The sequence below is a fragment of the Neomonachus schauinslandi genome, chromosome 8 (assembly GCF_002201575.2).
Source record: "Neomonachus schauinslandi chromosome 8, ASM220157v2, whole genome shotgun sequence".
Classification (NCBI taxonomy): domain Eukaryota; kingdom Metazoa; phylum Chordata; class Mammalia; order Carnivora; family Phocidae; genus Neomonachus; species Neomonachus schauinslandi.
The window spans coordinates 139,526,288-139,533,172 of record NC_058410.1 but is presented as its reverse complement, the minus strand read 5'-3'; the positions used below and the strand labels follow the sequence as shown (position 1 = coordinate 139,533,172).

Here is a 6,885-nt window from a genome sequence, read left to right as displayed (position 1 = left end):
CCCCTCCCCTCCCCTTCCCTTCCCTTCCCTTACCTGCTTGGCCAATAAGCTTGTCTTTATCTGAAAAACCTTCACAGAAAATTGTGGTTTGGCTTAGCTCTCAGGAGCCGGCTCCTGAGCTCTGAGGAAGTCTGCCCTCTTCTGAGTTACATGATCTCTCTTCTGAGCAAGAGATATTCTGAAACAGTTCTGCCACTTCTTTTGAAGTTCTTTCTTAGGCTTCTTCTTATAGACTGGCTTCTCCCATATAGCAGTATGAGTTTTCTTGGACGTCTCTTCCGTCATGTCTGCAGTTTATGTTGTTCTTTATGGAGTGAGCATATTGCTTCTGGTAAGCAATATGGTAAGCATCTTTCCTCCCGTCCATTAGGTAACATGCGTCATCTGCAATGATCTGACCCACGGTGTGCCTCCAGTGTATGTCTGCATTGGATTCCTTGCTTTCGGAATCACAACGAGGGAATCGCGTGGTACTGTGAGGGCCTCCAAAATTCCAGTGGTAGTTCAGGCAAGGCCTGCATTCAAACAGCAGGTAGAAGCACCCGGTTGACAACCAATGCTTTCCTCCTTATATTTGTTTCTGGTCATCCCCATTTGGCCTCCGGAGATCTTGTCTCTGCCAAACCCACTGAGAAGACTGCAGGTCCGTACCATGTGGGGTAGCACGCTTTGTCAGGCCGGTCTTCACACCATACTCTGGAAGCTCATGAGCTTTCGCTGTGCAGACTACCATATCCCTTTCTATACGGGCATGAGCAATCTGACAATTAACCTCTCTGTAGGTTACATGAACTGTTTTGGGTATATTGTACCCATGTTTGTCCTGGATTAATAAGTGTTTCTGAGCATCGGGCAGGGAGCCCGATGTGGGACTCGATCCCAGGACTCTGGGATCATGACCTGAGCTGAAGGCAGATGCTTAACTGATTGAGCCACCCAGGCGTCCCAAAGTAGGACTTATTCTTGATACCTTTAACAGGGACCCACGTCCATGGCTTGCCATAGACCTCTTTTTCACAGGTTTTTAAACTTATTTCTCTGCATTTCTAATTTAGTATTTATTCTATTCTATTTTTAAATTCAAAGAGCTCTTTAAATCTGCTAAATGTTCCTTTTTTTTTTTTAATGTTCCTTTTTAAGGGCACTCCGTTCTTGTTCTGCTTTCATGGATACAATATTCTCTCTTATTTCTCTGAGGGTTGGTTGGTTGGTTGGTTTGCTTACTTTTTCTTTACATTTTCTTCTGGTCCCTTCATGGTCTCTTCCCTCTGTGATGTTTATCAATTTTGAACTTTGCCTTTTATGTTAGATATTTCCTTCAAATACCTGTTATTCCTTGGATGCTGTAAAATGCTAACGGCAGCCCAGAGAGTATGGGCGGGATTTGCGACTGATGGGATTCACTGATCAGGAGTCGGGTCCCCTGTATAGTATCTGCATAGTTTTCTATCTCAGCAGCAACAAATGACCACAACCTTGGCCCTTCAAAACAACACATTTTATTTATCTTCCAGTTGTAGAGGTCAGAAGTTTGGTACAGTCTCGCTGGGCTGAAACTAGGGTGTCGGGAGGGCTGCATTCCTTTCTGGAGCCTCTGAGGAAGGATCTGTTTTCTTCCTTTTCCCCAGCTTCTAGAAGCCACTCCCACTCTTTGGGCTTTGGCTCCCTTCCTCCATCTTTAGGGCCATCAACAGTGGGTCAGCTCCTTTCACGGCACATCACTCTGACCTCTGACTCAGCCTCTCTCTGCTACCATTGAGAACCCTGGGGATCACGTTGGGTCCGCCTGGACGACCCAGGACACTCTCCCTATGTCAAGGGTAGCTGATGAGCAATCTCCATTCCATCTGCCCCGTCACTCTGTTTCGCCGTGTCATCTAACATAGGCACAGGTTGCAGGGATTAGGACATGGACACTATTCTGCTAATCGCAGTTACCGCAGTATCTGTGGATACTTTCTCTTGGGCAGATCAGTTTGCCGAGGAAGCCTCCGTTCTGCCGGTGCATTTGCAAGCCTGGCTGCCAGCATTCTAGGAGTGAGAGTACAACAGTGCCGCTGGTGGCATGGCTGGGTGTGCAGACGTACCCCCCTCCTTAGTCTCCCTGGCTGCCGTAGGTCACAGGTGCCCTCAGCTGTGACCAGTGGTCCCTAGTCCAAGATCTTCTTGCTCAGTCTCTTTTGAGCATAAACCTCCTGTCTTGTACTCGGGAGGGAAGGGACGCTGTAGGAGATACCACTTCAACAGACTTTGAACTACTCCCCCGGTTCCAGTCCTGCCCCCGCCCCAGCGGGGGCAGCGGGTGCCCCTGCCGCGGAGACTCTCCAGACTTCTGTGGCCCCGTTCATCCTGGCTGTTGGCTTCACTTCTCATAGGCGCTTGCCATTCAGCTTTCTTTTGCCCTACTAAGTCAGTGATTGCCCATCCATCTGCTCTCCGGCTTTCAAAACATGGCTATTTCCTCTTTTGTTCTCGAAGTCCTTATTGATGGGTGCTTTTCCTTTCTCTTCCTGTCATCTTAGTGGGAGTTTGAGAGGGACTGGAGGTATAGTCTTTTTTTTTTTTTTTAATCTGCCATGTTTAACTAGAAGTCCCTATGGTTTGGTTGTTGTTGTTGTTTTTTTAGGAGCATTAAGTAATTGTGAAACCAATTATATTCTTTGTGTTCTGCATGACAGTCGGTTTCTGTTAGTTTTCATTAAACACCAGTGACAAGAGTTCAGAAATTTTTGTATTCCCTGTGAAGGGAAAAAAAATAATGCAGTGACGGTGGCAATCTCAAAATAGGAATGTCAAAACAGCCTTCTCGGCCCGGGCCAGAGTTGGTACCCAATGGGGCATTTGCATGAATTGCATGATGCCTTCACTATAGTCCCAGAATTGTGCCAGTCCGAGCTTTCATCCCAGCCTCTGGGCACAGGCCCGTGCCTGTTGAGAGGGTGCTGAACAAATATTTGGTGAATTCATTAGTTGTTTTTCCGAGTCAAAGCTGGGAAAGCAAGCTCCCTTCCCATTCGAGATGGCTAAAATGAAACGCGAAAGCACCACATCCGAATCAGTTTCAATGAAGGTAAAATACCGAATTCCCTGGAGTCATCAACGAGAACGTTGCTATTGTAGGTCCTAGTGATGCTATCCACAGGAGATCAGAGAAGTTAGGTATACAAGATGTGGATTTTACCACCTCCTAGTTATCTTCCATTCAGAGGGCATTCTCTCTCCTTCTCCCCCCGAAAGCATGCGATTTCTGGTAACTTCTGCCCCGGGAAATGAAAGCTTGGCCAAATCCAACGCTGACCATGCAGGTGGATGGGGTTGGGGACCTCACTTCACCCAGCTGGAGGTAGAGTGGTGGCTACGGTTCAGTTTCTTTCTCTTAGCGCCGTGGCTCTTTTCACAAGTATGTGCAGTTTCTTTTGGCACCAGCAGTTTGTTCCATGTGACTATCTAGAAGAGGAGTGGGGAGCTAGTGCTGGGTTACCAGGGCCCTGTAGGCATCTAGCACTTTGCTCAGACCAATGGCCAACACAGCTACTCGGCAGGCTCCAAATGAGGTCGTCGGCTGCTCCCTAGCCCTGGGTAATGTCTCTGTTGTGCTGGGGTTTGCTGACGTCTAAGAGCCACCACTGGACCCAGCACCACCGTGGCTCAGAGACTCGGTTCTGTTAGCAAGGTCTCCTTCTGCTCGGCGGTGCTACTAATTAGCTGTTAACACATGACATCCTCACACACACACCTCAGTGCAAAGAACAACCAGTTCAACCCATGCCTCAAAAGCTGACAACGAAAGTGAGAGTGAGTGGTGATGATACATTTTGTTCCTCCAGAGTACAAAAAAATCACCATCGTCATTTGATAAATTGTATATAGCAGTGCTTTGTTGTTCCGTATTTATGATTCCAAACGTGAGGCCTCAGTTGGAATGCTGGTGGCTGAGAAAACAGAAGGGAGGAACAAATATTTTTTTAATCTGTTCTGCGGTGATATGAAAGGAATGGGAGAGATACTTATTAAAACCTCAACTAGCTTTGTGACCTTGGTCACAATCTTGCTTCTCTTGAGACCTCAAATTCTCGCATTTATAAATGAGGGGACTGGATTACTTATATATTGAACTAAGAGGTTTCTGTCAATGTTAAAAACCTGAGATTCTAAGCTGGGCCACTTTCCTCGAAGAGAACCTGTGAAAAAGCACATCTCCCATTACATCAGGATTTGTTAGAGCCAGCTCGGATTTAGCGCCCTTATACACATGCAGGTGTCAGAAATTTGTTAACGAGTAAGACATACCCTGAAGGGGTAGTTTTAGGGACAACGTGTTTGCTTGTTTGTTTGTTTTTTAATAGCAATATGATAGTTTGAAGAGCTCTGTGCTTTGGGAAATTGCCATCTAGTACCAAGGACATGTTAGTCATATTTCTTTTTCCTTTTTTTTTTTAAGATTTATTTCTTTATTTGAGAGGGAGGGAGAGGCAGACGGAGAGGGGGAGAGATAGTCTCAAGCAGACTCCCCGCTGAGTGCAGAGCCCGACGTGGGGCTCGATCTCACAACCCCAAGATCGTGACCTGAGCCAAAACCAAGAGTCAGATGCTCAACCCACTGAGCCACCCAGGCACCCCTCATATTTATTTTTTTCACTTCATTATCCCAAGCACAACTTTTGGAAACTGTCACTGTGACTAGCCCACCTGTCAGCTCCAGACTTGGAGATTTCCAGACCCCATGGAAAGACATCGGTGTTGCTGGCACTCTTCCTCATTATCTCATGCAAAACCCATTTCTTAAGGTCAGAGAGACACACAATGTGAAAGGATGTTTCTTTACAAACATTTTGAAAGCTAAAGTTCTCTTTTGTGGGTGGTAGATGCGAGCTCCATGTTTGGTCACCTGTGACCCTAGGGCAGAGATAAATATTCCATCCTGCTTCCCCCTACTTTTCCGTGGCACAACCGATGTCCCTGATGGATGGGAGAGGAAGGGGGCTGACAACATGGTGCTGAGGAGAAAGAACTAGCCTAGGAGCCTCAAGGGGGTGTTCAAAGCCTAATCCTATGATTAACTAAGTAGGTGGGGGGTTTAGGGTGAATCACTTTTCTTTCTGGACCTTGGTTTCTCTCCTGGAATGTGATGCCCACGTCACTGCATTGTTGGCAAGAATTTCCTTGGGTAGTTTGCTTTGTGGAATAACACCAGACTGGGACACTCTTCTTTCAAATTCCTGGGAATAGCTTAAATAAGGAGAGGTATTATTACTACAATTTTATTTTAATATGTTAGTTGCCATCAACAAAAATTAGTTCCATAGTGGAGGAATGAAGGTACCACATGACCAGATTCTACATCTTATCCATTTTGAAGCCAGCTGCTGGTATAGCCTAAAAGGCCAGCACACATTGCATTCCAGCTTCCTTAACCTCTGTGGTTTTCCTCTTGCTCACACTTCAGGGTACTGGTACTCCTTGCCCTTCCAGAGCATTTGACCTGCATTATGGGCAAATTCTCTGCTCTTACCCAGGAGAAGGGAACATGCCCTTTAGCATACAATTTTGATCTTCTTCCTCTCTCTTTTAATGATTTGTAAATTATTATTATCTAGGCAAAGCACCAGTTTGGGTCTTGCTTGAGGGCTCCTTGTAAATCTCCATGCTCTGCTCTTTCCTATGACCATATGTGATTGGGATTAGGTTTGGCTGTGAACAGTGAAACCCTAAATCATGAAGACCTATACAGGACAAAAGCCTTATTTCTCATGTATAAGAAGTCTGGAGGTAGGCAGTCTCGAAGTGCATCTTCAGAAAGTCATCACAGATGCAGGCTCTTTATATCTCGCTACACTGCTATTTTTAGCATTAGGGGTTGCCCCTCAGAGTCTAAGATGGTTGCTCAAGCTTCACTCATTACCTTGGCATCCCTCTCAGCTGGAAGGAGAAAGGATCCCAAAGGGGGAGACTTCTTACTTCAAAAGCCAGTTCTGGAAGGTAGATGTGGCATTTCTGGTTACATCTCATTGACCAGAACTCAGTCACATGGCCACACCGAGATGCAAGGAAGCCTAGGAAAACGTAATCTCTGTTCTGGGCAGTCATGGGGGAGGCTGGCTCTGACCCACTCACAAATCCTGAAGAATTCTTCCACTATCAAGTATTCCTGAGCTATTTCTCTAGAAGGGCTACAAGATTAAATAGGAAATACTATCAGGAAGGATACTCCAAAGAGGAGATAAGACGGGCAAAGGACAGCCTCAAGATACATTAGACTGTGTCAATAATGTCTTGACACGCGCATGCAGAATGTATTAACCTATCAGAGTGATACAAAGTGGCTGATGGTTGCGAGTTAACTAGGAAAGTTTTCGTGGATAAATTTCAATCAAAATCAAAAAGATGGGAAGGATATACTTTGGTACAACATTGAGACAGGCTACCTCAGGAATGAGCAGAGGTGCTCTTTGGCACAATGCAAAGTAGATGTTCTCCTCAGTGCCCTTCACTTCTAACCTCTACACATACTTTCCCCCCATCTCAACACCATTCCCCTCTTATGAATGTGTTTTCTCTCTCTCTCCCTCTCTCTCACACACACACACACACACGTGCACACTGATGTTTTCATGAATCATAATTTAAGAAAAAAAAAAAAGAAAAAAAACAACTCTGCTAAACTAACTCTTAACTATGTCTTTTTTTTTTTAATTGACATATAATGTGTTATTTGTTTCAGGGGTACAGGTCTGTGATTCATCAGTCTTACACAATTCACAGCATTCACCATAGCAAATACCCTCCTCAATGTCTGTCGCCCAGCCACCCCATCCCTCCCACCCCCCTCCGCTCCAGCAACCCTCAGTTTGTTTCCTGGGATTAAGAGTTTCTTATGGTTTGTCT

General features: G+C 45.6%; 1 pseudogene; it reads right to left on the bottom strand.

Annotated features, from left to right (window-relative positions):
• Positions 1–93: 93 nt before the first annotated feature.
• LOC110586942 lies at positions 94–3,097 on the bottom strand (annotated as a pseudogene).
• Between the last annotated feature and the right edge of the window lie 3,788 nt (positions 3,098–6,885).